Source organism: Podarcis filfolensis (genome assembly GCF_964270895.1).
Source record: "Podarcis filfolensis genome assembly, chromosome: 7".
Taxonomy (NCBI): Eukaryota; Metazoa; Chordata; class Lepidosauria; order Squamata; family Lacertidae; genus Podarcis; species Podarcis filfolensis.
Genome location: NC_139603.1, coordinates 60,457,608 through 60,483,400, shown reverse-complemented (window position 1 = coordinate 60,483,400; position 25,793 = coordinate 60,457,608).

Here is a 25,793-nt window from a genome sequence, read left to right as displayed (position 1 = left end):
CCTTACAATTAAAAACGGCATTTCTCCCCCCCCTGAAATAAAGGATGAAATGCTTTTAAAAATAAAAATAAAAACAACGCGAGGAATCTGTGGTGCTGCCAATAATGCGAGCACTGTGATCTCCTGTTACTGAGCAGAAAAATTAAACATAGCCAATTAGCTCATTCCTGCAAAAAGAAAAGAAAAGAAAGGGAAAAGGAAATTTAAAGGGGGGGGGCAAGCTATCCAATCATTTTATGCAGTGTTTTTGATATAAATAAATGCCTGGAAAATAAATACAGAGATTGTCCCCCATTGGATTTTTTTAATTTTAAAAAGATACATTAAAAAAAATAAACATCCAACAACATACAAGGGATCTCAGCAATAAAAGAAAGTTTAAGCTTTCTGTAGTTTTTGCATAACAACATTGGATGTTGTGCTTATGCTTACTGATCATTATCTCACAAATTCTATGAATTTTAGATAAAGATTGGTACCCTTTTCCATGAAATGCTGCACAAATGAAAGGAGGCCACGCTACCTGCCCTCAGGGACAAAAAATGATGCTCAGTGAAATCTTGACAACATGCACAAAACAAAAACAATATACGCAAAACAAAAACAAAGACCTGGTCGTCTCTGATGCTGCTGCTACTGAAGTCCCTGTGGTTTGTAGGATTCCCTTATAGTCTCTTGTGGTCACCAAAACTACCCCCAGGGCAGGACCTCAAATCCTAAAGCCTTCGCAATCTCTCTTTTTTATACATATATAAAGAAACATGTAGGTCCCCTGTGGCCACTTGAAGAGATGGGAGGACATGATTTGGGCCAAAGACATTAAAAGCGACCTTTTTGTGCAGGTTTCATACGAAAGGGGAAATTGTGCTGGGTTAGAATGGAAATAGAATTAAATGGTTGAATGTTTTAGCAATTTTACTGAAAACATTTTTTTATTCAAAATAATGCCTAATGTGATGCATTATTGTATGCTATTTTCGCTAATTTTTCTGTACATGTTGCCTGGATGGAGAACTTAATTGCAAAATTCAGATAAAATGTGAATTCTGAAAGATGACCTCCTGCAGATACTGTCGTATTGGTTACATTTACCAGAATAACGCTATCTCATCAACAAGCCTGCAAAATACAGCATTCAGTAAGACAGCATTCACCAACCTGGTCCTTTCAGTCATCCCAAATTATCAAATTATCAGGGAGGATGGGTGTTGTCATCCAGAACATTGTGGGGGGTGGGGCACCAGGTTGGGGAAGGCTAGTACAGTGGTAAAGGTAAAGGACAATTAGGTCCAGTCGTGGCCGACTCTGGGGTTGCAGCGCTCATCTCGCTTTATTGGCTGAGGGAGCCGGCGTACAGCTTCCAGGTCACGTGGCCAGCATGACTAAGCCGCTTCTGGCGAACCAGAGCAGCACACGGAAACGCCGTTTACCTTCCCGCTGGAGCGGTACCTATTTATCTACTTGCACTTTGACGTGCTTTTGAACTGCTAGGTTGGCAGGAGCAGACTTGAGAGCAGTACATGTGAAAAGGATCTAGGAGTCTTGGTTGACCACAAACTTGACATGAGCCAACAGTGTGACGCGGCAGCTAAAAAAGCCAATGCAATTCTGGGCTGCATCAATAGGAGTATAGCATCTAGATCAAGGGAAGTAATAGTGCCACTGTATTCTGCTCTGGTCAGACCTCACCTGGAGTACTGTGTCCAGTTCTGGGCACCACAGTTCAAGAAGGACACTGACAAACTGGAACGTGTCCAGAGGAGGGCAACCAAAATGGTCATGGTCAAAGGCCTGGAAACGATGCCTTATGAGGAACGGCTAAGGGAGCTGGGCATGTTTAGCCTGGAGAAGAGGAGGTTAAGGGGTGATATGATAGCCATGTTCAAATATATAAAAGGATGTCACATAGAGGAGGGAGAAAGGTTGTTTTCTGCTGCTCCAGAGAAGCGGACACGGAGCAATGGTTCCAAACTACAAGAAAGAAGATTCCACCTAAACATTAGGAAGAACTTCCTGACAGTAAGAGCTGTTCGACAGTGGAATTTGCTGCCAAGGAGTGTGGTGGAGTCTCCTTCTTTGGAGGTCTTTAAGCAGAGGCTTGACAACCATATGTCAGGAGTGCTCTGATGGTGTTTCCTGCTTGGCAGGGGGTTGGACTCGATGGCCCTTGTGGTCTCTTCCAACTCTATGATTCTAGGGACTGAGCAACGGGAGCTCACCCCGTCGCGGGGATTCGAACCGCCAACCTTCTGATCGGCAAATCCTGGGCTCTGTGGTTCAACCCACAATTTGTTCCGGAGGTCCGTTCTTAACCTGAAACTGTCCTTAACCTGAAGCACCACTTTAGCTAATGGGGCCTCCTGCTGCTGCTGCGCCACCGGAGCCCGATTTCTGTTCTCATCCTGAAGCAAAGTTCTTAACCTGAGGTACTATTTCTGGGTTAGCGGACTCTGTAACCTGAAGCGTATGTAACCTGAAGCGTATGTAACCTTAGGTACCACTGTATAAGAAAAGAGCCTATTTGCATATTCCTCCAAGTGTAGATCTAATGTATGACAGTTGGAGTGAGGCAGCACCTCCTGCACCCAAAGTTGACTCACCAATCATTTACTCAGCTTCTCACTTCTGTGCACTGAGCATAGACATCTGCAAAGGGGCATCTATACATGAGCAGCTGCTCACTGTTAGGTGTTCTGTGCCATGATGATGTGTGGAGGATCATATGACTAGGACTTAGAAAAACTACCTATATACGTTTAGGGTACTATATAATATTAAGAACAACTTATTCTGCCTTGTTGCCTTCTGCTATTCACAGGTTTATTCAAAAAGGAATAGCTGATATGCTGAAGTTATGTTATGTTAATCTCATGGACGTGACCCAGGCTCGCTCTCTTTGTTGCATCTTGAGAGATAAACAGATGTGATGGGAAGAGTGAACGCAAACAAGGAATCCTACGTAAGCACTGCTAATTATGTGCTGTGCATTTTAATAGATGCAAAAGGCTCTTCACATATATTATTTATTAAAGATATTTATGCCCTAATGACCAGTAAAAGCTAGCAAAGTGCAACTGGATGGTTGATGACCGGAAACATGAATCTTTTGCTTAGAGAAAGCAATCTCTTTGCCACCATTATATGTGCAATGATGTGGCTGAGGATTAAAAAAACAACTAAAAACTTCGAAGTTTCTAACTCTCCCTTCTGTTCCTGCCCCCCAGATCAGTTATGATGTGGTAATAGCAACAAAGCCCCTTCACAATGAAAATATTATGTTTATAGTTGGGCTGCCAGATAGCTGCCAGATAGGGTTTTTCATAGAATTGTTGAGTTGGAAGGGACCACGAGGGTCATCTAGTCCAACCCCCTGAAAAGCAGGAATCTTTTGCCCAACATGGGGCCTGAACCCACAACCCTGAGATTAAGAGTCTCATGCTCATTTTTGAGAAACGTACAGCATGTGAAACTCAAGCATGTGCATGAGTTGATTTCTTATCAACTGATCAGCCAACACTGAACGGGCAGGTGACTCCTTTGCAAAATGTTGTGTTCTTCAAAGTAACACCCGATTAAAACAAAACTTGTATCTTTGGTGTTAGATCTGTGGTGATTCCGCCCACTTCTTGTTGCAGTAATCAAGTGATGACTATGCCTGTGTGAATTACCCCATCAGCACAGCATCTTTCAGACTGGCTCATAAGGTTTCAGTCCCTGCCTAGCAGACCTGGATGAAATAGCAGCTTTGTTGCTCTGCATCTTTTATTGGAACTCTTTAAATTCAAACAGTATAAAGGCTGCTCTGCAACGCCCCTTCTTCAATGAAGGACCAAGTAAGTGAACAATAATTGATGCAGTCATGTTAGATGAAGGATATAATCCATCCCTTTATGAGTGCAAGATTCCGCACATAGCTAGATCCTTGTAGATTTCGATAGAGCCCTGTTCCTTTATCCCTGGTAAAGGCAGTGCACCCGGGCAGCCCAGGGAATGGAAGATCTGTGTGTATTTCCCACATACACACCCATAACTTCTCCTTGCTTTCAGTCAAATTATGTGAGCTCTAGTGCTAGAGTTCCCAGTTTTCTGGGTTTGGCCTGGACAGGAGCATTCAAAATATAATTTGGCATCTCTGGTCTGAAATGGCACAGTTTAACCCGGGCTGTACCACATGTTACTTCTACATGTTTAAATATGCTTCAGACACCACAAGATGAGGGCAGGTTTGGATGACTCTAGTTCTGAGTCCATGTACTGAAGTACATGCTGGCACCTTACCTGTCAATGTGGGAGTAAGCAGGAGCATGGTGGTCTCTCCCCACCACAACCTAGCGTCAAGTGTAGGGCTCACTAATTGTCAAGTGGCAGAGGAGCCAACCTCCACAGCACGTTGCCAGAAACAGAAAAGACAATGAAAAGTCCTTACCACCTTCTTTTTATTCAATATTTACAGAGAGAGGCTTGTGAATGCAGCCTTTTGGAATAATGGCGTTGTCCCAACTAAATCTCCATGCTTCTTCTCTCCCACTTCAATAGCATTGCCCCCCTTTACGGTGGCCGCTTAAGGCCATCTGTCTCCAAGCCCTTTGCTCTCCTACTTTTCAGGCTCGCCGGGTTCTGGGAGATGGTGGGTCTGGAATGCTTTCTAGTGACAACATGTCAGCCAGCTGCTGCTCTGGCTCTGCCTCCTCCTCCTCTCCCATTATTTCCCAACTTTCCCCCTCATCTTTCTCTAAGCTGTGACTTCCCTCAAACCCCTGTTGTAATTCTGAACTGTCTTCTTCTCTGGAAGGGTCAGGCTGAGGAGACAGTCTCCAACACTCCTCCTCTGCCCAGTCCCTGACACTAATCCTAAACTGGTAGGAGTTGGGTTCACACAAACCCCTCCATACATTCGAAGAACACACAAAGGGAACACACAGACTAGTCCCATCTACTGCTACTGTAGGGTGACCTAGCCCTGTCCATCACTACCCCCCCCAAAGTCTCTGCATTCAGCTGGCGCTAGAAGGAGTTCAGTGCATTTACAAAAGTACACAGGCAGAACTCCTCCAGATGCAGCGGGAATCTGCCCAGCACACACAACTCCTTCCAACATCTGTTGAATGCATAGACAGTAGAAAAGCAGCAGCAGTGGGTGGAACTAGACTGCATGGCCCTGCGATCATCTCCCCGCCTTCTTTAGACTCAAGGATGGCTTCATGTGAACCCCTTAGTTAATTTGGAGTGCGTGCTTCAAGTGCCACTCTTCAAGGTCCTCTGTCAATAGTTAGCTGCTTTCATGACAAAGTCTTGATATAGAGCAGAGTGCTATGGAAAGCCTGTTAAAACAAACTAGTTAAGGACCTTTCAGTGGCAAACGGTTGGCCCTAGTCTCTAGGTGCTAAAATTATGTGATGGCTTATGCATATTGGAGGGCATACCCAAAGAAGGAATATGGTGCTTGAAGGTAAAACAGTATAATACTTGATTAATATTATGAAGAAATCACAACACATATTGTTTTACGAAACAAGTGCAGTGCAGGTTGATAAAAATCTTGTGCCACTAATGAAAGTAACCAATATAAAATTATCACTGGACACAAAAGATCACATTCCTATATGGAATAAATGCATGGTTGAAAAGCAAAGTAGAGTAATTTGTGGTGATGCGGGCAGAATGGTTAATTTTGTGAAGACATTTTGGATGATTCTACTGGATGAAGTTCTAATGAAATTGTCTAGGTCTCCTCATCTCTGCATATATTGCGTATCTAAAGCAGGAATTTATGGCCTTGCATTCAGGTTCCTAACCTTTAGAGACATTTAATGAATTCCGATGACTTAATATCCTTCCAGTAGGTTTGAAATTGTTGTGGTGTGAAAACAATAACCATAGGCGTACAGGCATTTTGTTATTATATGGCTTGCTTCTAATTTCACGGAAGTCATCAGCCATCTTGGCAGTTATGTATAGAGCTTAACTCTCTCCCACTTAAATTGAGCATTGGCTGCACCGTGTCCACTATTAATTATTCAGATCTATTACCCTTGTTGGCCTGTTCCAGGCTTATGCAGGATTTGCCTTTCTTTTCTAAGAGGTGAGATAATGGTCATCACAAGTAAGCTCCCCTCCACCACCTCAATAACATATCCTTAGTGTTTACATTTTATCCCATCCGATGCCCATACTATTTTAAACATGATATGTGGTTTGCTAGTAGTTTGCAATTCTCATACCTCATTGCATAAATTAATGAACCAGCCTGCACCTCATTACTCTCTGAGTTAAGCATAATTGACACTTGAAATATCGTGAAGTGATAGTTTCCATTCTGTCCAGTCCATTGTTTTTATCAAACAGAGAGGCTTGTTGAGAATTGCACTTTGACATTTTCTTTGGGATATCATGCTGATTCAAGGACAGCGATATCAGCATTAACAAATCAGAGTAGTCATCTTTTTGAGAAAACAAATGATAATTTTCTTCTGGGCTCAAGTTAGATATTGGAACTCATTAGTTTTAGAGCTTCACTGCATCTCTTCACTTTGCCATTGTTCTCTATTTTGTAACTTTCACAGATTTATTTCATGTCTGAATTTACTACCATGTAGGGGAGACAATGGCTGCATTTCAGGCATTATTGTAACTTAGAAATTCCATGCGGAGGGGGTCCTTCAGGGAGCTCCTTGTCCATGTCCACTGTCTGAGGCAAGGAATCTCTAGGCAAGGAATCATAGATGCTCCTGCACAAAGTAGAACCCTGGAAAATCAGAGTTCCATATTCCACGGATAGGCTTCACAAGTAGAAGGCTGCTCCCTGCGTCAGACATTTGCCCTTCGGCTCAGGAAGGGCAATGGGGACAGGGATGGCAGAGTGGAGCTGATGTGCTCATCCCCGTGACTCCCCATCATCAGAGGCGGATTTAGGGCAGTGTGACTAGTTCCCCTGCATGGGGTGCTAAGCTGAGGGGGGAATTGCAGAGCACTGCAACTTTGATGTAGTGCATGTACAGAACAGAAGGCAAGAGACGGGGGGCACTGAATTTTGACCTTGCACAGGGCGCTGCTGAACTTTGAAAGACCAAAGTCTGCCCCTGCTTTCACATGTACAATGTCCACATTTCAATGATGCCAAAATTGGTAAAACGTACACTCACTCCATTGACTCTCATGGGCATGCAGGAGCTGTTCATAATCAGGAGCTTCCTTATTGCCTTCAGTGATAGAGGATCACTCACATGAAAATTGGAATATGCAGCCATGAATTGTTCCTCAGTCCTGACGGGAGCTCTATGAGTAGACTGGAGCCCAGCAATATTTCTTATGGTTCTTGTGAATAGAGGTTTCCCATTAGTGGTAGTGGAGGAAGACTAAATCAATGAACACAAAATAATGTATCCCAATCCAGCAAGGGCTACACAGAGGCAGGTTCCACATAGGCATCTCTTGTGGGACTGAAAACCACATGAACAACCTCATTTTATGCATGTAGTTATTGACCGCATCCAGATTCTCTGTGTGTGGTCTCTGCTGTTCAATTTGCAACCATGGCCACAGCCCCAATCCGGAAGATCAGTGCAAACTGGAAGATCACTGCACACTACACGGATCACTGTTGCAGAAACCTGAATCTTAAGCAGGTTATTGGTGCTTTCAGAACCATAGCATATATTTCAGTCAAGGCTACTGAGGATTTCCCCTTTATTTATGTATTTATTCTTACATTTATATCCTCCCCCCACCCCAAAATCGAGATGGCTTAAGGGCAGTATCTTATTCAGGCACTGACCATACCTAGACCTGTAAGTTTGCTGAATCATGTGCCTTTAGACCACGAATCTGGGAATCTTTGGCCTTCCAGATGTTACTGTACTCCATCTCCCATAAGCCATAGCCAACATGACCATTGGTCAAGAATGATGGGAGTTGTAGTCCAACAACACTTGGAGAGCCACAGGTTCCTCGCCATTGCTTTAGACTTTGAAACTATGATTTTGTTAACCTTCCTTTCCTTCCTTAGTTCTATAACTGGAATTAGACTTACTAATCATGACAGTCTGTCTGTTGCGCTGCCAGTATGCAAAGGGTTTTACATGGTCCATTTATGTTTCTGTAAGTTGACCCCCATGGCCAGACATCAAGTGAGCTTCATGACCAAGCAGGTGCTTGAACCCGGGTGCATCACAACAAGCAAAGCCAACTGTCTTTGACTTAAGACTGAATTGCATCAAATTGTATTGTAAACCTGTGTCCTAATTCACTTGCAGGAAGGTTACATAAGTCTTCTCTTTACTGAGTCTTCATTCTGACAACACTGAGACAAGTTCTTTCCAGTGTATTTTCTGTTTGCTTTCCTTCTTGCAAAAAGTCTGATCTTTGGGGGGAAATTGTTTTATTGTGCAAGACCTCCAAATCAACTTTAATTGTGTAACCTGAATTTGCTGGTATGTGACTCAATCTCACCCAAAAACAGTGATAGTCTGGAAGCACTCTTGCCTGTGGTTTGAGCTGTATGGCTATTTTTTCATTTATCTCTGTGGTTGTTGTTTTTTTAATGTAACTCTATTGAGCACAAGTGGCAATGCCATTGTTAGCCATGACTCCACTTCTGTGGCTAGTGTCCATAGTTGCATTGTGATTTTACTGTTCCCACTCATTCAATATCACATACGGTATATTTTGATGGAATTAACTCTGGTTGGCAAGGATTCTACACTGCAAAGGGCACACATCATCAGCAGTTCGTAATGTTGATTCAATACTAAAAAGGCCCTAAACACATACACTGACTATTTCTGCCCAAGGTTAAATATAAATTTATACTACCAAGGCATTGTACTGACTTCCTTATTTGAAACAAGGGAATGCATTCTCTTTCTTTCTTACATGTGGACACATGCGTGCGCATGCACACACACACACACACACACACACACACAGAGAGAGAGAGAGACATAGATATATGGTATGCCACAGAAAGTGCTTTTGGACAGGAGGAAAAAAAATCAGAGTTGAAATTATACTGCCATATAGCCTTTATGTGAGCTCTTCTCATTATATATTTATTGTTTCTTCACTATCAAAAATGATCATTATCATTGCTGTTTTCACCTGCCTTTCAAAACCAAATGCCTGTTATCTTTTCTTTGCTTCACCCAGATACATTCTATGGTGCATGCAGTTAAACATAAAATGATAAAATGTTTCTATGGACAGATTATTTTTCAAGGAAACCTCCCTTTCCCCACTCTTTTTGCAGGAGAGCAGCTCAAACCTTCCTTTTCTGTTTCCGCAAGAGGATCAGCAAAGTGTTCTTTCAACAGTCCATGCCAGGTCTACTTGTGAATCAGCCTGGTGAGTTTAATGCTTCATTTATGAGGGGATGGGTGCATCTAAATGCATCTTTCCCCAAAGAACTTTCATTGCTAGCAAGTTGGTGCCAGAATCCCAAGACATAGAGCCAACCAAAGCATTCAAATTCACCTTGGATATACATGAATAGTGCTTACACGCGAGGCCTACTTGTGTGAACCGTAAAATATTAGGGAAGTTCTCCCAGGGGAGAATGCAGTGGTACTAGTTTTTATTGATGGGGTGCAACAAGGAGGCAGAAGTTTTGAACTCATAAGCTCTGATGCTACCACATCTTCTGCTAGCAAACTTCTCTGACATGTGCAATGATGCTTGTGCCTGTGGACAGGAAACTGCCTTCCAGTGCCTTTAATTCAGTCAGATTGGTTCATCTAGTTTAGTACAGGCAGTGAGCATTTTGCGCAGGATTTTCATTCCTGGCCCCTGCATACATAAGCCCACTCTGCTTTGCCTCAGTCTGCCTCATTCCCCCTATTCTGTCCTCTTCTAGGGTCCCAAAGTACCCTTGCAGCAGCAGCAGTCGCATATCAGTTGGACGCATGCAAAATGGGCACAGCCTGTACTTCATTCTGTTACCTGACAGTGGCTCTCCAGAGCTTCAAGCAAGGGTTTCAACTAGTTCTACCTGGAGGTGGCAGGGATTCAACAGGCCAAACATGTACTCTACCCAGAAACGCCACGGTGCATCTGCATCAGCCTAACCAGACGCCTTCATCTGCCCCAGCTGCAACAAAACACATCTCTCCCATATCAGTCTCTACAGCCACAGCAGGCCCTGGAGCCTCACACTTCTCCATTGTCTCCTGGGACAAATGGATGCCAACAAACCCCTGAGCTCCAGCCCTTCTCCGTTACTATTTATTTATTTATCTGCAAAATCCATATATACCTTGACTGAAGAAAAAAAATGAAAGCATGAAAGTGGTTTTATTAAAAGAATCAGACAATGAAAATACTAGTAAAAACCATGGAAAGCAACTATTTAAAAAATAATTAAAATCAACAATAAGCTTTTTTTTTTTTTTTTAAAAATGGTCAATAATGTCTGGGTAGACTTGCCTAATTTTAAAAAAAGAGTTTTTTAGGGTTAGGGTACAGTTAAGGCTGGTGTCAATAGGAAGGGAGTTCTGAAGTATGGGTGCTGCCGAACATTCTTGCAAATGTGGAACGAGCATTACATGGCATCTGCAACAGTGCCATTTGGCAGATTGAAGTGATCTTGCAGGTAAGCTGGTCCCAAGTTGTTAAGGGCTTTATATACTAAGAGCAGGGCCGTTTTTACCCGGGAGTGCAAGGGGTGCGGGGCACCTGGGCGCCGAATTCTGGGGGGCGCCAGGAGCCCACCGCTGAAGCCGCCTAAGCTCTTAACTGTTATGAAATAATAAATAATGTTGATCAAGCTAGAAAAACAACATACATATATACCTAGGTAAAGGTAAAGGTGCCCCTGCCCGTACGGGCCAGTCTTGCCAGACTCTAGGGTTGTGCGCTCATCTCACTCTATAGGCTGGGAGCCAGCGCTGTCCGCAGACACTTCCGGGTCACGTGGCCAGCGTGACAAGCTGCATCTGGCGAGCCAGCACAGCACACGGAACGCCGTTTACCTTCCCGCTGGTGAGCGGTCCCTATTTATCTACTTGCACCCGGAGGTGCTTTCGAACTGCTAGGTTGGCAGGCGCTGGGACCAAACGACGGGAGCGAACCCCACCGCGGGGATTCGAACCGCCGACCATGCGATCGGCAAGTCCTAGGCGCTGAGGTTTTACCCACAGCGCCACCCGCGTCCCTACATATATACCTAGGTATTACCAAAATGTATACCTACTGTTTCACTAAAGGACTTTTGACTTTGTGCACTCATTTACCAAAGACACGCCACACCAGTGGCGGCGCTTGTAATTCACAACAGAGGCGCTTGTCATTCTCAGCGGCACCATGCACATGAAATTAACTAAATTTGGGGGCGCTGGGCGGATCTTTGCACCCCGGTGGCGCATATTCTAAAGACGGTCCTGACTAAGAGAAACATTGAACTTGGCCCAGTAGCAAATCGGCAACCAGTGCAGGTCTCTGAGCAGAGGTGCTATACGCTGACGGGTTCAACTGCTGTCAGCAATCATGCTGCAGCATTCTGCAGCTTCCGTATCACAGAGCACATTACAGTAATCCCATCTTGAAGTATGAATATTTGTGCATACTGGAATCAACTGATAAAATACAATTCAGCCCTCCTCCCACCATTGCACTTCCTCTTGTTAGATTTATTTCGCACGGCCTAGTGATTTGGAGACTTGTGCTCTTCAGCAGCTCCCACTCATTTAGGTAAGACTTGCGGCAGCCCTATTGGTAGTCATAAATCTATAGGGCACCCTTTTAGGATGAGAGACATTAAAAACTCAACCCCCTAGCTTTGCATCTAAAAAAAAGAAGGAAGGAAGGAAGAGGGGGAAATCCACACCTTTTTTTAAAAAAGTGTCTAAATATTATCTTTTCACCATATTGAATGAAATCTGGAGTTAAACAAAATACAGGTGCTTTTTGTAGCAGGGCGTCCACGTCTGACATACAGTTCTTGGCGTCGAGGGTTAAATTTAAATCTACATTGCCTGGTTACCAATCTCTGCAGTTGCACCCAGGCAGGACTAGGAAAGATTGATGATTGTGATTGTGAGATTAATCCTGTAATGTTTACAAGACTCCTGAGCTGAAACCTGGTTGGTCATATCATGCTACCCAGAGAAGGCTGCTTGGCTTGCCAGGGTAATTTCTTCTGATGCAGTAAATAACTAGGCATAATGAAAATACTCTGATGTATTCTACCGGCTGATTGATGCTCTGCATGTGATATGGCACAAGCAGTGCACTTCCTATCACAAATTTACATATACAAACCAGTCGAAGAAGCAGGATAATGTCAGCATCCCCCAGAAGCCCTGGGATGCTACACAATTTTATAGCAGTTATGAATTACTGTTGACCTTTCTGGCCTCTTCCACCAGTGTGTTAGACGAAAGCGTATTGAAAGTCATTAGTCTGAAGCAGTCATTCTTTACATAATTATGGCTATTTGCGTGGGAGCAGATAGTGTTTCTTTTTATTGTTAAAAAATTAGCATTAGAGAAATCAGTCCTGCAAATCTATAGTAAATCTGTTACTCTAAACACACATTTTAATAAAAGAAAGGCAACATAGGGCTTTTGACTTCTCCGCAGCACAGACATGGATGTTTCTGAAATTAGGTGAAATCAAATCGTGGGCTGGCTGGCTTGTTTGGCACCTCTTGGTTCAAAGAGAGAAAGTAACAAACAGCCAAACTATCAGGCAACCGTTTAAGCAGAATGTACTTGCTGGCGTTTTCAAGTCTAAAAGAACAAGGGACTCTCTTTCCGTAGATAAATGTCTTCCCAAGAGCAAATATGGGTGAAAGCTTTAGAAATCCTATAGATGCATTGCTAAAAAAACACACACCCCACCACTTTCTTTCATACTAAACATGTGAATAATCAGGCTTTCAGAACATCACTAGAACACAGCACCTTATTATCATTTGCATTTTAATGTCCTTAAAATTATTACACAAAAGGAAATGTTTTTGATACATTACAGCATTTCTTCTAAATGTGTGATTATGTTAATGGGTTTTCAATCAGTATCCTAGTCTGACACCATAAGAAAATTTATGCAAAGTTCATACCCTGTCAGGGCCTTTAATCAGGACCATTTATTAGACCCCTGCTTTCTTTGATGGTTGCTTCTCTCTTTATTAAATATACTGACTTGGCCATCTGAAGAAAAGGACAATAAAAGGTTACTGGGGATGAAAGCACGGATGCTATTTGCTCATGTTTCCTTTACAGACACGTCTTCAATAATTAAGGAAGGGCTTTCTTTGGCCTTTTAGGCGTTTGAAGTGCATATCAAACATAACACTTAGTTCTTGTTTTTATGGAATGTTTAATGCCCAGAATTAGTCTTAAGCACAAGAAGACGGCTAACTTGGAAATGCTGGCTGAGTGTTTTCAAGGGACAGCTTTTACAGAAAATCACAAGGCAGCCTTGTCAAAAGGCACCACACTTTCTCAGAGGGGGCAAGGAAGGAAGACAGGGAAAGAGGTTTAAAGTATTCCAATAAAACACTCCTCATTTCTTTCCTCCTTTGACCCTTCTTGCCATTTAATTTGTCCTTTTTAGGGACCCTCCTGCAGAACTATCTCCATTTGCTTACTTACTGCTATATATTAAAGCCAGTTCTTTTGACTGAGAAAGACGCCATATCGGAAAGGTTTTTCTTTTTGCCGCAAACTTATTTGTTGTTTTCAACACTTCATTAATATACTGCAGAAGAAGAACCAAACAGCACCTTCTCTCTCCTCCCCCCGCCCCTCCTCACAGCACGGATTACCTGCAGAGAAAAACACACCACAAACCGAAGATCTAGCTAAGTGGTATTGACAACCTGGGGTTTGGATACAAATTCAATATGAGAAAACAAACGCACTTCAATGAAATACAAATAAACAACAAATTCTGTTTTAACATGTCTAAATAGGTTGTGGGTGAGTGACAGGCTTAGGTCTCATAGGAAAGCCATTAGTTGAGCATTTGATAGGAAAACATTTGATTTGAATGTGAGTTGCACTTCCCCTCAGGGGGTGATCTGAGTGGTATACTGGGGATTCATAGGCGCCCTTTTCACTCTAAAATGCCTGCTGGGCTCTATCATGGTAAATGAAATTTGTAGGTTCTCCTAATACTAACAAGTATCTAACTATATCATTTATTTAGAAGGCATGCTAATTATCTTGGGCCACTGATGTTCATTTTCTCATTCTGCCAAAAATATATTAAAAAGTTTTAATAATGAGCACCTGGGTCAATCCTATGTCCAGTCCTGCTCTTCAAATATTGCTTCATTAGTTTAATTATCAATTTTTATTTTTATGAAAAAAAGAGAGAGAATTCATTATATTTCCCCACAAGCAATTGGCAAAGAGGAGACGAAACAACAAAATTGGCCAGCTAACATTGCCACAAGAAATTAACTGTATCAACAGTGACCTAATCTAGAAAGTAAAGTTTCTTGGACACTAATTGGAATAGTTATCTGAAATATTGATTCATATGCTGATTTACTATATATGCAACAAACTTTTTATTAGCAGTGATAATGACACATTTATACAGCATTTTTGTGTGACTATGAATTCCACTTTTCCCCCCAACAGTTGTAGCAATTTATAATGAGGTATGCATTTTTCTCCAGGATTAATTACTTTTAAAAACACACACACACACAGCTGCACATGAGGCTTCTAACTGAAGGATGCTTATTATGAAGTTCTAATTTAGGTGTTGGTCTTTGCATAAGTATGAAGGCCAAAACTTCTGTTCAGTTGTTAAAATTTGTTTATTTATACCGCCTCTGCTGCTGCTGCTGCTGCTGCTGCTGCTTCTTCTTCTTCTTCTTCTTCTTCTTCTTCTTCTTCTTCTTCTTCTTCTTATTATTATTATTATTATTATTATTAAATTTCTATACTGCCCTTCATCTGAGAATCACAGAGCGGTTTACAATATAAAAGCACAAAAATACATACCATAGTAATGAACAAAAACAATACCCCCCAGTTTAAAAGGCCATAGATTTTTTAATTAGGCAAAGGCCTGGGAGAAGAGGAATGTTTTTTGCTTGGCACCTAAAGATATCTAACAAAGGCGCCAGGCAAGTCTCCCTGGGGTGAGACCCATTCCACAAGTGGGGAGCCACCACAGAAAAGGCCCTCTTTTGTATTGTCACCCTCTCGACCTCTCGTGCAGAAGGCACACAAAGAAGGGCCTCAGGTGATGATCCCAGGGTCCGGGTCATGGAGAGGCAGTTTTTAAAAAGTCTCAATAAACAACTTTAAAAAACCCCACAATATCATAACTGGAGAGTTAAACATCTCACAACAACCAGGTGAGGTAGGTTAGGCTGAGACATGGTGACAGACCATGATCAGGCTCAGTGGGGTAACAAACCAGGATCTTCCCTATCCTTGTCTCAATGTATACATTTGAAATGTTGGGTATTCAAAGCTGGGCTTACAGGATCCGACCTGCTATGGTTTCCTCCTGCATGAACCCCACTGAAATGAATGGAAGGTAAGTGAAACCACAGATGTTCTTGCATAGTTGCCAAAAAATTCAAAGAGAAAGACTTCCTGGTGGCTCATGTCCTTAAAATAAGTAAGAGCAGGCAAAAAGGAAAAAAGGAGGGGGAAGGAGTTAAATGTTCAGTGCTGGTGTTTTGCATTGACCAATGCCTTGTGCTGGAGAGGGGGGGGGGGAATGCTGCTGAGTATAACGTAGGTAAACTAAGCCTTCAATATTGGTATTCCACTTAACTGTATACATGTGTTTCTGGACTCTCTCATTAGTGCTAAGAATCAGCTTATCTGTCTTGCTGTTGATCTACAAAAGAAGCAGGCATGCTAAATACACCCAGTAATGCCGCCTAGTTTGTAACAGAGAATGCATACTGCATATGTAAGAGGACCTCATCTCATAATACAATACGTTATTATTATGTAATAATGGTAATTCATGTGCTTTTTTTAAAAAAAAACCCTCCAATTTTTATATGGCTAAATAGCAACAGTATTTTCCTTCCTTTTCCTCACTAATACTCCGGGAAAGCAAAATAACCGAGCAAGCGAGCAAATAAAACCATCTTTACTCCCCTTGGTATGGAAAGCAGAAGGATACAGGAGTCATATAAAATAGATCTTTTATAGCACAAAACCGTAAATTATGTTGATCAGCTGCCTGTATAAGGTGTAAGGGTGTTTAATAGGCATAAGGTGATTTCTGAGCCTATATAAATATGTATGCTATATAAGGTGTAATGTAAATATACATCTGTAGTTTTATATATTGCCCATGCACGCGCACACGCAGCCTGCATATATTAAGCACAGCCGAGGAAAAGGCAAACAATATAGATGAAAATCAGCCTCTGTAAAAGGCAGCAACCCCATGATTCCATCTGAGCCAATCACTTAACATATCATTCATAATGCTAGTCTGCTCCCATCATACTCGTCCTGTCAGTAGCATCCTTCTTCATTTTCTCTTGCTTCTCAGTTCCAAGAAAGTGGAACCACTGTATCATTTACTGTCCACGACCCAAGCTGCTGATTTAAGGGCTTGTGTTAATTTCGCCCCCCTCCCTCTCCTCTCCTTCCCAGAGTATTGTTCTCTGATATCTGGGGTGGCGTGGGGGTGGGCTCTTGAGAAACAATTTCACAGAACACAATGGAAAACCCGCGTCTCCCATGGAATTGTATTAAATATATATGTTTTAAATAATTGAAATCCTTTTCCTCCCCTTCAAAATTACCCAATATTTAAACCAAGAAAATCTTAAAAGATAGGACATATGTCAGAGGAGGTTCCCCCACCCTTTCAAATCCCTAAAGAAATCTTAATAAGAACATACACACACACACACATATTTATTGTACGTTTTGAAGAGTGTGTCATTATTTGCCTTAATGAGTTCTAGGCACAAAACCCTGCATTATTTTTTCAGGACTCTAGTGTTCTTGCTGCTATTATTATTATTTACAGTGGACAATGATGGCCTTCTGTCTTAAAACTTAATCACTGCTGCCTATTAAATTTGGGTTTCATATGTTGCTGGAGGTAGAACTGATTATCATAGTGAATGAAATACTTGTTTGGCGTATTCCCAGAGGGCAAAAAGCCATTCTTCAAGGTGATGCATCTCATTTGAGGAATACATTAACAATTGAAGGCAGTTAAAAATACATGTGAACTCCCAGTGAGGCAAACCTGAGGTTGACCATATATATTTACTGACCGGCTCCTGCCTCATTCAGAGAAGAAAACTGTGATATGGAAGGCTGGTTTCTGCATCGTATGAGACCTTAATTTACAACTCTAATGTGGCAAGGAGTTCAGAGCTGCTTAGAAAATATTTAGGATTTAACGCTCTGTATGGGTTTCAGATGACTTTTGTGTCTTCGAAGGTTAAAGGGAAAAAGTATGAGCAAAGATAAGGCTCAACAGCATTAAAGGTCAAGTTTGCGATTGAAATTAGCTTCTCATTTCAAGGTTGCAGGACAAAATAGAAAGAATAAGACAGATGCAGCTCCCAAGCCATATGGAAAAAAGTTTTATTTTTTTCCCCAGGAAAGAAATATAGCAAGGCCCTACTTGAAATCAATTGTTATTCATAGGAAAGGCCAGGTCACAGTATGATTATATTATCTGGATTAACACCCTCAGCACAGGCCAAAGAAGCTGAGAGAATATCCTATTTGAGGATGGATGTAGACAAACATTGTTGTCAACGTCATGTTTGTTGATCTTAACATGCTCCCCCCGCCCCGCTTTTCCGGAATTATTATTATTATTATTTTCTAGTATCTAACCTTATTTCTAAGAAGAGCTGAAGGAAAGTAGATTTCTGAGGGTTCACATGATCTACATTAGCGTACATTTGAGTGCCTATGTTGCATATAGAAAACAGCTGAATAATAAGAACATTAAAAAAACCTGATTAATAGGTAGTCCATTACTTCTGTCTACTTTTTCCCCATCACAGTCAGCTGTGTTTCGTAGACTGTAGCTGCGTGGTGAGTGTTGTTATAACATATTTCAGCTCATTTGACAAGAAGTAAGCTACTTTGAATTAGAAACACAGCAAACAAATAAACTGATGGTGATGGAAAACAAGGGGAAAACAGCATGGTATAGGAAAACAGTGAAACAAAGTCTATAAAATGGTGTCCTATAGGGCAGGGTGATGAATGTGTATGTGAAGCACTAATTGCAACACTTGTGTGTGTGTGTGACACTCACACTGCCACTTTCCACATGGCCGTTGTGACAGGAAGGGACACATTACTTGTAGAAAAGGATCTTGTTTCCAAGGTACAGAATAATGCCCTTGGAATGCTCAGAAAGTGTGACATCCCCACTGACATTTCCAGCCTTGATGGAAGAGAGGTGAATTTTGCAAAACAGATGATGCACAGGAAGCATTCAGAATGTGCATTCAGCTGCCTGTCCCCAATCAACCTATATTCTAGTGAATCTGGAATGTGAGCCCATCCGCAGCACCTGTTAGCCTAGGGTCTAGGGACGGCACGTCCCGTTTTGCCACTTGAGACAAAATGGGAAGTGCTGCCCTGCTCTGCTGTGCTGTGCTGGCTGCTCCACTGCCTGCCCTGCTAGCACCACGCCACCTCACCCATGTCTGCCAGTCCCACTTCTGTGCCGCCTTTACCATTGGCCAGCATCTCACCAGGTTTCAGCAAGATTTTGCCAGAAATCTGCACCAATGCCAGCAACACCAGGGGGCACCTGCAGGGCTTCTCTTATTCAGGGGCTTCTAGCATCTCAGGCAGCTGCTTCACTCTGCCTCGTGGGTCCTGCTAGGGTCCAATCATGCATTCTGCTGGTACTGCACTGTATCATGATGGTCACTTGTACCATTATTGGGAATTCACATTTTTTAATTCGATCCAGGAGTTGTCGTAGCACACATAATACTTTGCTAGGGCACCCTGCTGCCTTTTTGTTGTTGTTGCTTGGCACTAATATGGTACTTAGACTTGCATAGCTAGATGATGTCTTTGCATTGAATTGAAATGGTGGTGTTGGCAAGAAGAAGAAGAAGAAGAAGAGGAGGAGGAGGAGGAGGAGGAGGAGGAGGAGGAGGAGGAGTTTGAATTTGATATCCCGCTTTATCACTACCCAAAAGAGTCTCAAAGTGGCTAACAATCTCCTTTCCCTTCTTCCCCCACAACAAACACTCTGTGAGGTGAGTGGGGCTGAGAGACTTCAGAGAAGTATAACCAGCCCAAGGTCACCCAGCAGCTGCATGTGGAGAAGCAGAGACTTGAACCCGGTTCATCAGATTATGAGTCCACCGCTCTTAACCACCACACCATGCTGGCAAGACCATTCGTATGGGGCCAGCACTAGTATCACTGCATTTGCCAGGCTGCGTACCACTGTTATCATTGGGTCACCACTGCTTGTTGCCTGGAAAGCTTTCCCTCTGAGGGGAATCCACTCAGGCTGCTTTCCTCAGGACTCCTTCAAACCTAGTGGCCCTTGCAGAATTAATTCTCTCCAGTGTGGTCAGTGGGTAGGAAGTTTGCTTGCATAAGAGACCCTCAGATTATTATTTCTACTCAGCTATAAAACACAGAGGGTGGCCACAGGCAAATCTAATCCTCGTTTGCATGGCTGAGCTGTGGATCAATAGGGATTTTCAAGCTTTTTCGTACTCAAGCAAAGTGCAATACAAATGCTTAATAATGATAACAACAATTCTGGTGCAAACCTGATTTTTTTTTTTTTAAGAGTAAAATTGCACGTGGCACAAAATATGCTTCCTACAACACTTGATCTAGGAATGACTCGAAAAAGACACATTCCTGCCAACATCTTCAAAGCTGCCATGTACTCAAAGAGGTTTACAACTTCCAGTTGATTTCCCTAGTGTACTTTGTAATGTTCTACAATAACATTTGTTCTGGGAACACAACGCCCATTCCAAGCGTTAGGTTTGTAAGTCCAGTTTTTGTAGTGTCTGTCAATACTTTGTCAGCTATATAGTTCACTGGGGTAAAAAGAAGAAGAGCTGCACTGACTACTGTATTCAGGTGAAATGCAGTTAAGGAAGAAGCTTAGGGATTGGAGCGAGCAATAATGACATCACTCCGGTATGCTTCGGGAAGGAGAAGGAGAGGCCTGCCTATTGGAGGGAACGTCATGACATCACACAGACTCATAAGAGGGACTAAACTCCTGTCTCCTTAATTTTTTATGTAAAAAGGAGTCACAAAAGTGTGTGGGGTGGAGGAGTGGAGTGAGGATTTGAATCAAGGCAGTGGTGAAGTGGGAGGTGCATATTAAATCTTTTCCAGGGTGATCTTCCTAATGAAAATAGTTCCCCTCCTCTCCACTGCTGCTTTTTAAACAGTTATCTAACCCGTTTTTACCCTGTATTTATGAGCTTTCCCTAATTGGCCAATATCAGCTTTGAAAAGGCAATTCCACTGAGAAACAGGGCTGGAGAGGAAAAGGACAACTCCCAACACCATGGCCCCAGTCTGAATCAGATCCCCACCCCACCAATCCTTTGTATAAATGTTTGTGGGTTCCCAGCATTTCTTTTGGTTTGTCACCAACAGTCAGAAGGGAAGAAGAAAGACAGGCAACACTTCAAAAACTTATAGGCTGCCAGGCTGAGTAGACAGGACAGGACAGGACTATATGGATTAATGGCCAGATTCAGTATAAACACGGCTCCATATGTTAAACAAACTCATCTCTTTGGTTTAGATTTAAAAGCAAGGGGAAACTTCAGGGCCATTTCGAGGAATAATTTTGTACCAAGAAAACAATTTCCAAGTCCAAAATATAAGCATGTAGCACTGCTTTGGAAATTCACCACCATGTTTAATTCCTGCCCCGTTCCTTTGAAAGATGCATGAACAGTGACAGAGAAACAATTTCGCCCAGTTTGTGTTACAAAGGGGTGTTGGGAGTGTGCTGCCGCTATATGGCCATAGGCGATGGTTTGTTTATGGGAATGTTTCCTGAAAACAAATGGTATCCTGTTAAGATACCGTATTTTTGGCTCTATAAGACTCACTTTTTCCCTCCTAAAAAGTAAGGGGAAATGTGTGTGCGTCTTATGGAGCAAATGCAGGCTGCGCAGCTATCCCAGAAGCCAGAACAGCAAGAGGGATTGCTGCTTTCACTGTACAGCGATCCCTCTTGCTGTTCTATTTTCTGAGATTCAGAATATTTTTTTTCTTGTTTTCCTTCTCCAAAAACTAGGTGCGTCTTGTAGTCTGGTGCGTCTTATAGAGCGAAAAATACAGTAGTTTAGCATCCCAAAAGTTAAGAGATGTAGGGGAACTACAGTTGCCAAAGAAACTAGGGAACATACAGTTTTACACCAAACACTTTCTGAAGGGCAAGGATAGACAACATGGTGCTCTCTAGATGTGACTGTGCTACTGTTTCCATAATCTGTGGCCATTGTCCATGCAAGCCGAGCCTGATGGGAGCTGTAGTCTATGTACATCTGAAGGACACTACATTAGCTACACCAAAGTAGGGTTTCTTTCCAGACTTCTTCATTTCTAAAATGCATACATTGTCATCATATAGAACAGTTGGAATTGTGTTCTTCCAGCTGTGAACTGGAAATAACTTATTCTCCATGAAAATGACCTCCTAGAGAGAGCCATTGTTATGGAACCCATCACGACAGTGGTCCCTGCTGTGATGAAGATCAGCTGGATTGTATCTAGTGTATATGAACAGTGGCCAAATAGTCAGCAGGATGTCCCCACTTTGGCCACAATCCACGGAGGCACAACACTTTCCATGCACACACCTGATTCCCTTTCAGATTTTAGTCAAGTTCCAACCTGTTGGAAGGCAGTTAACTTACAGTTTATTTGTGTTCCTATCGTATTCAATAAATCTCTCCAGGATTTAGTTTGCTCTTACCTTCACATGACCTCAGAATTGCACAGTGTTGACATTTTTGGATATCAAATGCACGTCTGGCTTGAGTATCTATTGTCAAACACTTCCCAATTTACTGTATTTAAACACATCTTTTAAGGTGAGTAGTAACACATTTCCATGTCTTAGTTGTATGGAATGTATTTTTCTGTTTAGCTGAGCCACCTGGGTTTCATATATATCAAACTGATTCTCAGGAACACACACAAACACACACACACACACACACACACACACACACACACACTTCCCCCTGTCCAGTAAAGGGTCACTTTCCAGACTATCAGGTTCTGGACACAGGGAGCTGGTTGCCAGTTCAATCAAGCCTGAGGCAGGTGCATAGTCAGAAAACAAACACAAAACCAGGCAAGTTTGGGAGGCATTGTGTAGTCAGAACCATGTAAGAACTGACTTCTAGAGCAAAAATGAGGTAATGGGAGGAAGCACTTAGGGAGTGTTATAAGAACATAAAAAGAGTCCACTGGATCAAGCCAGTGGCTTAACTAGTCCAGCATCCTATTCTCACAGTGGTCAACCATATGCCTTTTAAAGTGTTCATGCCTTCTTTGCAGACACTCAATGAGTGAACCTTTTACATTCTGGAGGAAATAGAAATGTTCTGTTCGCATACACATATAATGATCTTAGTTTGACACACAAACACACACAACTTTCCTATTTCTTGTTGTCAGTAACATACTGGCTCCTGTGATCAGCAGGCAGATAAGATGCTGCTGGCAGCTGGTCTGCTTCTGCCTCCACTGCCTCTCCTCTTGACTGCCACACCATGTTGATGATATATGATTGTACATAAAGCACATGTGATAATAGCCAATCAGGGAAGGATACATCATGATGCATGACATCATCCACTCATGCCACATTCCCAAGGTGCACTTTGGTGAAAAAATGCACAAAAATCCAAAGATACTTCAAAAGCTTTTAACAGATAACTTTTGTACTAGTTCATACCGTCGGATTTGTAACTTGGCACACATATTTCCACTCATGATGTGGTCAGGTCACCCACAACTACTTATTTCCTCTCTTCCAAGCTAGGGGACAGCTTTTCTTTCTCTAATAAACACTCCGTTATGGCCATAAATAAAAAGTATATCCATATTTTTCCAGTTATATCTCTATAAAGTGCTTGCTATGCCGTATTTAAACAGTATGCCTCATCCTAAGCTTGTAATTATGGACAATAGTTTTCTTATGTCTTCAGCTGTCACCAGCAGAATTCCACAAAGCTTCATAATCAGGCTTGTGTTGAGCAATAAGTAGGACATACCTTCTGTGTGCCAGTGGCAACATTCCTTCTTCAACAAGGAGAAATACTTTTCTCCTGCATCTTTCATTGTTACTTGTCAAAAAGTTATTCTCTGGATGAAGAACAGCTAATGATGAATTTGAGAATGAAGTGCCATTGCCAAACCTCAGAATTCAGAAATCCTGCTTTGACCTCATGAAAATATGAAACTGTCTGAACGGTTGTGAGTTTAGGAAATAACAAATTGTAGCATTTTATTTCCCATACCGTTTTTAAGCTGGGGACATTTATCATGAGACTCATGATAAATCACAAATCTTGGCAACGCTGAAAAGGAAGACAGAAGCTCTTCAGAACATTTGGTTCTCCTTATATAAATTAGTATCACACTCCATTAGAAAGCTTTAGTAAGATGCACGTTTATGCAAAACTTACATAAATTGAATGGATTAACCAAGCAATTAAAACGTATCCCATCAATCAGCTAAGTTGGTCTCCACTGTGTGGGTCATTTGGTGTTTTTAAAGATGGCTCTTGGTTTGAACCCACACCCCCCCCCAGCACATTCAGTGTCTTTTGATGGGCCCCTTCTCTGTCAGTTGAACTTGGCAGGCTTATCTGCCTATGGTGGCAGCATCCCAACCAGTGCTGGGTGGCTGTGTCTCGCTACCCCTTTTTATTTTCTGCTGTATTGCACAATGGCTAAGAGGTCTTGAATGTGTCAAAAATTAGGCATGGCATGGAAAAAGCGGATAGAGAACTTTTTCTTCCTCTGCAACTCTAGAACCCAGGGGGGTGAATTCAAAGTAGCACTAAGCAGCTCTTTGTCAGAGTGTAATTACTGGTGCTTGTGCAACTAGGCTCCCCCCAAAAAAAAATCTGTTCTGGGGACTCCCCTAACTTTCTGGAACAGATTTGGGAATGGCGCAAGGGGAAGAAGAGGGGTGCAAGTGGAAGTTGTTCTGCTTCTGCAGTTGTTTAGTTGAGTACTGATCAGGCACCCAATGAAGCTGAGTATTGGGAGGTTTGGTACAGACAAAAATAAATGAAACAGATAAATGGATATATGTGTGCCAGAGATAAATATATGCAGGCACAAAACACATATGAGCACCTCAAAGCTCCTGGGAAGGAGGGTGGGATACAAAGATGAGAAATGACTAAGTCATTTTGAGTGGTCACTTCTCACAACCCCATCTCTTTCTTCTCTAGCTCCTCTACCAGTGGATTTTCCATTTGTAGCAGCTCCTTCCCAGCACTAGCACCTTAAGCAGCACTGGTTTCTCCTTTGCACTTTGGTATGCCCTGTCAGGTTTGGGACACTGAACAGTCCCTTCAGGACTGAATTTAGTCAAGCACCACTAGCCAAGTTGACATCAACAGCAGCTAGGTGCTTCTTAGGAAGAGTACAAGAACATGGCACTCATTGACATTGCCTTCTTTGTGGTGGTGCCTCCCATTTGATATGCCCTCCGTGTATTCAAGGGCCAAGTGAAAACCCACCAGTTCACTCAGGCTTTTGATGCTCACTAGCTGTAACTGGATAGCAGTTACATAGTATGGTATTTAGTGTGCAGCACTACAGTAAAAATTGTGATTGAACTAGGGAGGACTGGGAACTTCGCTCACCCCAAACCCTTGAGAGCTGTTGCCAGTCAGTGCAGACAATATTGAGCTAAATGGGTCAATACTGACCATGGACCATTGAGAACATAGGCAGCTTCCTGTGTTCTCAATTAATATTTTTTTGGTCTCCAGCGAGTTTATTCTTGTTTAAAGTGATTATAGTGCAAGTCTACAAGATATCATGCAGTTTTGTGTTCTATAACCTTCCCAAGCTGTGTGTGAAATGTATTATTTCTGCCTTTGAAAGCTTCATGTATCTCTGCTTTTTCGCTTAGATCCATTTTAACTTTGCCCCATACACTCTCATATTTCATTACCAGCTCAAGGAAAAGTGTCTTACAGAGCTTTCTTTGTCTGATATAGGTGGGTTTTGCTTTCTGCCCTTCACCTGCCAGATGGATCAGCAGGTGATTTTTGCCTTTTTTAAAAGGTGAGAGCTGCTATGCCTTCTTACTTCTTCCTGTAACAAAAAAAAATGATTTATATATGCATCAGAGCTACTTGCACATGCTTCTTAAGTTTCTGGCATCCCTCATTTTGAGGGACTTCTTATATTTGTTTCCTTCCCTGCTCACAGGACACCTGCTGATATTTCTCAGCCTCTTTACAGTAAGTGACACCTGAGCGTTGTATCCCAAACCAACTTTCCTTTTTGCATCTCCAGCCAACTCCAGCCTCCAAGGTATCTGGCCCCTGGCAGCTCTACCAGAAATTAGTCAATATAAGGTAGGCAGAGAGTTAGAGTGAATTGCTCTCAGAAGTGATTAGAGGTAGACATATTATACAGTTTAATATATCAGTTGTCCTTGGGTTTTGTATGAAACAACCAAGGTGTATCTAAGCAAATTGCGTTCTCCAGTTTTGCTGCTCTTGCTGCTAAGTGCTGCTGACTTTATCATAGAGCAGTAATGGAGAACTGTGGGGAACTTCCATCAGTTCTAGCCAGCAAGGTTAGCGACCAGGGAATGGTAGTCCTCAACAT